Raw genomic sequence first — 8,708 nt, 5'->3', positions numbered from 1 at the left:
TTGATATCTTGTGAAAGAATTGTAAGAACAAACGACGTTTGTAGTACAACCTTTACAAGAATACATAAGTCAATTCATTCAAAAGAGATAAATAATTTTTCATTGCCGGAAACTCAGCAAAATGTCATGTGATGTCAAGTTTTGATAGTGATTTAGTTGCCACTCTTGGGGTTGCTGTTGCTCACTGTTGTTTCAAGCGTTGCTCACCGACTTTGTGTGAACGCTCAGACCCGTGGAAAATTACAGGGAACATTGGTCGTGGGTATGCGTCAACCGGCGTTGAATTGGGAGGAAATGTCCTTCACGTGGCTCACCAAGAGGATTGTGGTTCCTATGTTGTTAGCAGACAAGGTACAGGAGTTCACAACTTCTGGAGAAAAGCTGACGGTAGAAGATTACTGGAGAATTTTCCAATGCAAAAGGGTTTCCTTCTTTTTTGCACTTTGTCCTAGTGGTTGGTGACTCCCATCTCCTCATAGAGAGGGTTGTCTGTATGCCCGGGGGAGTGATCTCCTTCAGATTCATATCAGTGCCGGGTGCCAAGGCCGACGTCGTCCAGGTTGAGGTGGCAAAATGAATCGACTGGCCCATCCCCGGGGCTTTTGTGACCTTGGCACCCAGTAGCAACTTGGATCGGAAGGTTCCTCTTTACGGCTCTGCTGCAGACTTCCATAGGCTGCTGTCCTCTGCGTGTGGAACCTGAAGCAATGTAAGTTTATTTGTCCTGTCCTGACTCCGTATTTCCATGTTTAGTTTCAGAATATGTTTAACTTGAATACATGTGAAAAACCTGAATGTGGCCCATATCTCAGAGACCTGTAGACTTAAAGCAATTTCTACAATCATTTTGAGGTTTTGGGTTTACTGAACTAATCTTGTCCAGGTCTGCTTAGAGGTAAGATGCTGTCGCAGGTCGTGGCAAAAAACATGGTGTTAGCCCCTGTTCCCCCGCAGCTGGCCATTGCAACATCTTAAAATGACACCTTCTGGCAAAAGTGCTGTCTTTCGATAAAACAGATTCGCTGCCTAAGTGAAAGCAATGCGTGGTACACAGTGCCGTCGTTTGCGTTCCTTCTGCAGTAGAAACTGTAGTTTATGCTCCCCCCAGGCCACACTCTAATACTCAGCTCTTGAAGGTGAAGCTGATGCGCAGAATCCAGTATAAAAGTCATTAGCACTTTATTAAAGTCGATTTTCAAAATGTGATGGGAGTATTGCAGGCTGTAAATAGCATTGCCCCCGGTACAAGGACGCCACAAACGAATGCGCCACTTTCAATAACTATGAGGCGGGCACCGAATCGCCGACCAAGGACGTCCCGAGCGTGGAAGAACCCAAGGACCTCTGACCTGGCTTGGATCTGGAAAGCTGTACGCAGCCCACCCCCATCACCCCCCGCCCCCATCACGCACAAAGTTCCGTCTCGTGGTGACGGAGTCTTTAACCACACAAAATCGTGCAAGAAAGGCAAATTTGTTGTAGCTCCGGCTTCCCTCACGGCTCCATGCTGAAGACCGGCATCAGCAATCCCCCACGCGACCATGTACGGTGATTTCTAAGACAAAGACTATCAGCGCTGATAAAACATTCCAATGTTCTCAAATACCTTTTATTTTTAACACAAAATAATAATTAAATAAATAAATGAAAATGATCATACAGCAGATACAGACGATTATTTAACCTTTAACTTTCTGAACATGAATATAACATTTAACCTGAACTGTTCTAAATAAGGCTTCTCTTGCCTACTTCTTGCTGCTAGAGACCTGGCAGCGCTTCTTCTCACATAGCCAAGCCACATTTGGCTTGAGGTAGGAAGCAGTGGAGACCCTCAGTAGGGCTTGAAGGTGCTCGTCAGTAAGTCTGGACCTGTACTTGGACTTATTGAAGTTCAAGGTGGAGAAGAGCTTCTCACACAAGTATAAGCTTCCAAAAAGGCACATGGTCTGCTTGAACACTCGGGAAAGTTCAGGGAACTGAATATACACTGAAACATTTTGCTTTCTCATGCAGTTGATCATAAATGTCACTCGACAGGTCAGAAATGCGCTCTGCCAAGGTGTTGGCAGAAAGGCTGATATTTTTAAACAGCCCTTTCTTTTCTGGAGAGACAATATGTGCAGCCTGTATTAAGCACTTTTTGACAAATTAACCTTCTGTGAATGGCTTTCCTGCTCTAGCAATCATCTCACTAACTACGTAGCAAGCTTCGACTGCTGCATCATTCTCTTTGGTTGCTTTCTTAAAGAAATCTTGTTGCCTCATTAAACATGTCTTAAGACTGGCAGCCTGGTTGACTCTCTCATCTCCCTGGTATTTTTCGTACTCCTCAGCATGTCTAGTTGTATAATGACGTCTCAAATTGTATTCCTTGTGCACGGCAACTTTTTCAGTGCAAATAAAACATGTTGGGGCGCCCCTGTGCTCAACAAAGAAATATTGCACTTCCCACTTTTCCTGAAATTGTCTGTGCTCATCACCGACCTTTCTCTTCACTGCAGGCTTTGAAAAATACATGTTTGGGGCTCTGTAATATGTTTTTCCACTTCAACCGCAGTCAGTCTCGGGTTTAAATTTGCGGGTTTAACTTTGCGCATGGGCCTCAGCAAAATGTGGCGACTTTCTGTATTGGTCCGGAGCTGTGACAGCATGAGCTGTCATGCTCATGTTCAAACACAGAGAACAAGACATGAAAGCCTGCTCCGTTTAATATTAACCACGCATTTTTTGAGCGACTCACTCGTACAGTGTGAGCTGTAGCTTTTGCCGCGACTGAAAAAAATCGCACAGTGTATACCCGGCTTTACTGTTAAATTTCAGTTTGACCGGGGCATCGGACAGTCCAGCCGATGTCCCGCCCACCAGACCCATATACCTAACCGTGATTGGTTCATTCAGCTCCGCACACAACAAGTGTCATTCATATCACTTTCGCGGGCCGCACTAACATTAATAACTTTCATATTAAGATGGGCCGCAAATTATCGTCTTGGGGGCCGCAGTTGGCCCGGGGGCCGCGTGCCTGAGACCCCTGGTTTAGACGATCAAGCAACCAAAGTACTATGGGATATTCCCCTGAATAAAAACTGTTAACAGATCCCAGTTTGAGTATACATTTGTAAAATAACAACAAATGTTATTGCTATCTTGCCATTATGTTAATGTCAGGTTATTTATTGTAAATAGAGTTAAATAAACTCAGCTGACCACAAAAAAAAATTAGAGAAAAAAGAAAAATCAGAAAATCACAATGATCCTGCAATGTCAGACCAGGTCTGGGACCATCGCGTTGGAGACCCCTGGTTTATATCTAGACTCATAGACTTCTACTGTTGCTTATGATTGATGCTGACCTAATTATTGTGTTATTTTGTCCTCAGAACCGTGCCGTGGACATGCTACCCATTCAGCTGCCGCGTATTTGAAAATGTTTCCTGTATAAATCCCTGAAATTTGCATGATTTCATATCAGCAAGGATTTCATAACCATGTAACAATGATGATGCAAGTTTGAAATGAAGGGTAATGTTGTATAGAGGTTTCAATAATTGGGTCAATGGCCAAAGTTAACCAATTACAATAACTATCTGCCTTAAAACCTGTTTCTCAACCAGTTGAAAGAGACCGTTTTTTCAGAGACACTTTATGATTTTGTGCTTCGGTTATCGCTTGTTCACTGCTTCGCGGATTGTCAATTGAAATGTCTTATTTTGCCTTTTTTGAATTTTAATTTCTATCAATGTCTTGTGCATTGTATTTTGCAGCAGAAAGTACACAGCAAATGCTCTTGCAAGGGTGTACAGTGGGACCTCGCTACTTTGCGCTTCGACATTCAGAGCTTCGCGGGCCTAAAAAATAATAATCTCATCTCATCTCATCAGCTGCACCGTTTATCCTCACTAGGGTTGCGGGGATGCTGGAGCCCATCCCAGAAATTATTGGGCAGTGGGCAGGGGAAAATAATAATTCAATAAAATATTTTTTTTTTAAAAAGTGTGGTTTTTTTTAAGCATTTTTGAAGGGGCGTTGCTACTTCGTGGTTCCATGTTCGCGGATTCAGAGCTTCGCAGGTCTAAAAAAGTTATAATAATAAAATAAAATTATTTATTTATTTATTTTTACAAGCATTTTTTAAGGGGCGTCGCTACTTCGTGGTTCCACGTGCGCGGGTTCAGAGCTTCGCAGGTCTAAAAAAGTAATAATAGAATAAAAATATTTTGGAAACAAAAACAAAAAATGTTTTTATTTTTTTTAAGCATTTTTGAAGGGGCGTCGCTACTTTGGAGTTTTTCACTTTTCGCGGGTGGTTTTGGTCCCCATTAACCGGGTCTATAAAATGATAATAATAAACATAAATGAGGAAAAAAAAAAAAATAAATATATATATATATATATATATATATATATATATATATATATATATATATATATATATATATATATATATATATATTTTAGCATTTTTGAAGGGGCGTCGCTACTTCGTGGTTCCATGTTCGCGAGTTCAGAGCTTTGCAGGTATAAAAAAAAATAATAGAATAAAACAGTTAAAAAAATAAATAAAAAAATAAAAATAAAGTATTTTTGAAGGAGGCGTCGCTACTTTGCAGATTTTCACTTTTCGCGGGTGGTTTTGGTCCCCATTAAACGGGTCTAAAAAATAATAATTAAAAAAAAAATTATATATATATTTTTTTTAAAAGGTGTGCCGCTACTTCGCGGATTTTCACTTATCGCGGGTGGTTTTGGTCCCCATTAACCGCGATAACCGAGGTCCCACTGTATTGGGCAGGGCTTTGCCTGTTGGGTGCGTATAACATTCTAGTGTGCAACTGTGATAGGGTGGTGTATGCTGTCAATCAATTATACAGGCCCCACTAGTGTGTCCACTCACAACAAACTGTGAAGCACAGCTACATATACAGGCTTGGGGAGTAACGGAATACATGGAATGGCAAAAAGCTGTTTGGATTTATTTTCATTTTGTTTCTGTCGCTTTTTATGTTAGTTTTGCCTGAGATCAAAGAGATCAAAGCCAGGAGAGAAAGCTTACCACGTGTTGTGACTCATTTCATTTGCAGGTAAATTGCACCCGTTCTTATACTCGTTATAGTTGTTATTTCTATATTCATATATATAAAAAGGATGATGTTGGTTAAAATTCAGTTTAAAGACAAATATGTTGAATTCATTGTAAACGTTAAAAAAGAGACACTATACGATCTCTTGTTAAAATTATCTAGTTAAAATGGATGTAAAAATGTATTGTGATTTTCAGTCCAGAACCCCTAAAAAAGCCAAATTGTTTGTAAAGGGACAGTGTGTAAAAAAAAAAAAGTCATTTTACGTCCATTGACTTAGGGCGTTTTTAATTTCCGCCCTCAGAACCCCTAAAATGGCCAAATTGTGTCAGAATTTAAAAGGACAATGATTGTAAAGAAAAAGGTGAGACATAAAGGGACAATGTGCAAACCATTGAGGTGCCCGTTCATTTAATATGTGCTCCAGTACTGCAAAAAGATCAGCCTGGAGCCTGAAAAATGAAAAAAAACAACGTTGTCAAATAGGACTCCATTCATCTCCAACAGCTCAATGTGCTTCCAGCGGCAGCCGCAGTACGGCCGAAATCCATTCAATTTATGTGTCCTAACGGCCCATTCATTCACAATGGGGGTTGCTGTAGCCTCCCGCGGCCACTTCGGAGCATGTATTGTGAGAGAAATGCATTGTTAAAACGTCATAGTGTCAGATATGACGAAATTGTGAATAAGCTTGATTGGTGTTAACATTGTCGAGAGAAAAGAAGTTCGGACCTCGCATTGTTTGTTTGCTGTAGATGGTGTCAATAAAGTTGTTCAAACCAAAACTTTTCATTCCAATGGAGCTTCCCTTACGTTCCCCAGGTGTATGCTGGGTAGTTATGGCAGACCAAATAAAATTGTATTCCAGCACTTAAATGACTTAAATTTAGTGGACTTTTACTAGAAAAGAAGGGCTCTCACTTATTACAAAAGCCCCCCTCATTAATTAAGCTTTTTGAACAAAACAATGGCTTAAAGTGGTACCTTTCCATCATAAGTGCCCATGAATTTGAGGAACCTAACTTTGGCTGAGAGTAAGAGTCCTGACTACGGATAATGGATAATGATTTATGAACAAGCTAAATAACCCTTAAAACCCCTAAACCCCCCCCCTTTGCAGGACTCCCGCTGACGGTGTTAAAGACAGACCAGAAAATCCTAGGGGTAAAATTCAATGCGGATGGAGGAGGCGAGACCAACTGGGATGACGTGACAAGGAAAGTTAAGCAAAAACTTGTTTTTTGGTCACTAAGAAAACTGACAATAGAGGGGAAGGTCCTAATCATCAAAGCGATCATCCTCCCAATGCTTTTGTCAATCAGTTTAATTTTTATGCCTAAAAGAAACGTGCTGTTACAAATGGACCGAGCCATCTTTCGCTTTGTCTGGGGCTCAAAGTGGGAAAGGATAAAAAGAGATACAATGAAAAAGAAAAAGGAAAAAGGGGGGAAAGGAGTGCCTGACCTCCAGCTTTTCCTGGGAAGCAAATATGTCTCTCTCCACTTCCAAAACGCTGTGGGCCCACCCAACAACCCGAAAAGTCAAGCAATGACCCGTTTTTGGATGGGCTCATATTTGCGGAAGCTAAAGCTTGTACCAAACAATCGTTTGATTCCAGTTTCGTTTAACTTGCCACCAACACATCTCTTTATTCGGGTTTTTTTGAAGAAGTTTGATTTGGAAACACAAGAATGTCACACTTTACAAAACCACAGGGCCCTTATTGCTATTGTGCAAGAGCGAGCTACAGTAAGCCCTGTGCGGGGGCTTGCGTTTGGCGATTCCACAACGGTTTGGAGCAACGTCAATCATCCTGCCCTCCCAAACAGACTACGAGACTTGTCATGGATGGTGGCTCATGAAGTTCTCCCAGTCAGAGCTGTAATGCACCACCGAGGAATGTCAGCGACTTCGACGTGCCCTCGACCTGGCTGTGGCGCCCAGGAGTCGGTGAGGCACCTTTTTTGTGAGTGCAGCGCTGCCAAGGTCTTGTGGACAATGGCCGAACAACTAGGAAAGTTCCCGGACTTGCCAGCAGGAGAGGTCCCTGATGCACAGTACGTGCTTTACGGGGTGAGTCGGTCGAGGAGGCATCGGAACGACTTTGCCAGGGACTGGCTCACTCTCGCCGCCATCAAGGACGCCATCTGGACCTCCAGAAACCTGCTGGTATGGAGGTGCAGGCAGATCCCCCCCGTGGCTGTGCTCCAAATGGCTGCAGATACCATACAATCTGCGAGCGGCGGGCCTAGGACGCAGCCATAAAGAAGACTCGTCTGTACCCACCCGGAGGGGGGAGCCGGAGCTACGCTGTGGGAGTCCCGGCAGCAACGGCCTGGGTTGTGGAACCCAGAAGGGAGAGGACCCACGCAGAAGGGAAAGGACCCACACAGAGGACTGGAAGAATGCTGCTTGGGAGGGTGGGATGACAGAGCTATGCCCTTGCACAATAGTATTGCCTTTTACACGCTGGTTAACTACTGTTAAAAGAAAATAACTCTGAAATTGTTTAATTGATGTTGGAAATGTCAGGAAAAAATGTTAAAACGTCATATCGTCACGTCATATTGTCAAATATAAAAAATTGTGAATATGCTTGATGGCTGTGTTTTGCTGCTGTTGGTGTCGGTGGATTTGTTCAGACCGAGGACAATCGACTTTGGCCTGGACGGATCTATTGACACTAACAAAGATGTTATATAATGAAATTGTGAATATGTTTGATTTTCGAGAAGGTTTGTTCAAACCTCACTTTGTGTTTGCTGTTAAAAACGTAATATTGGAATATAATATTGTGAATGTGCTTAATTGCTGTTGAGATTGTCATGATTGTTTTCTGTTTTTAGTGTCAATAAATTTGTTCAAACCAAAAAAAATGCATTTAGGAGGTGGAATAAGAGCTTGCTCTGTCCACTCCACGCATCGGCCCGATGTTGCAGTACCTCCGGGAACGGTGCATCCGCAATGATCGCAACAAGGCATTAGGGCTAGAACCTTAGCTTGGCCTTTTGGCTGAGAGTAAGTGTCCGGGCTCCTAGGCTTTGTAGCGTATTATGAACTGACCGATAACGGATAATGAATAACGAAGAAAGCTAAATAACCCTTAGAAACCCCAAATCCCTTGAAGCGTATTACGAACAATAACCCTTCAAAACCCCGTATTATGAACTGACCGATATCTGATAATGAATAATGAACAAAGAAGATAGAACAATAACCCCTAGAAAATCCCCCTGATGCAGAGAGCAGACCGCGCGAGAAGACAGCACAGGAGCAGTAGAGCTTGGGGGGGAGCTCTCACCGAAGCCATCACCCCCGCCGAGCACACTGACGGTTGGGTGTGTCCCGGTCGGCAGGTACAACCAAACCTGTGGGGATGGGACTCACCCACGGGGTGTTTTGGCTAACGTCCTAGAGGATACCGCTGATGGGGCAGCATTACCCGATGACCCAAACTCCCACTTGAAAAAGTCTGCTGAAACAAAAACGCAAGTGAGGGGAACGCGCCAGGTGGCCTGTGGGAGGGGCCTGACAACATTGTGTGGCGGCCCCTCACGAACTACGGAAGGGAGTGAAAAAATGACACTGGTGCTGGTCATAATGAGAGGGGATGAACCGTGTGTC

The 8,708-nt window shown here is 42.9% G+C and overlaps 1 pseudogene; it reads left to right on the top strand.

Moving 5' to 3' along the window:
• Nucleotides 1-7,912: 7,912 nt before the first annotated feature.
• On the top strand, nt 7,913-8,048 carry LOC148359105 (U2 spliceosomal RNA; annotated as a pseudogene).
• The last annotated feature ends 660 nt before the right edge of the window (nt 8,049-8,708 follow it).

The sequence above is a fragment of the Urocampus carinirostris genome, chromosome 9 (genome assembly GCF_059441175.1).
Source record: "Urocampus carinirostris isolate Australia breed hairy pipefish chromosome 9, RoL_Ucar_1.0, whole genome shotgun sequence".
Classification (NCBI taxonomy): Eukaryota; Metazoa; Chordata; class Actinopteri; order Syngnathiformes; family Syngnathidae; genus Urocampus; species Urocampus carinirostris.
Note: the sequence above shows the minus strand (reverse complement) of the source record. Positions and strands in the feature narration are given on the sequence as shown.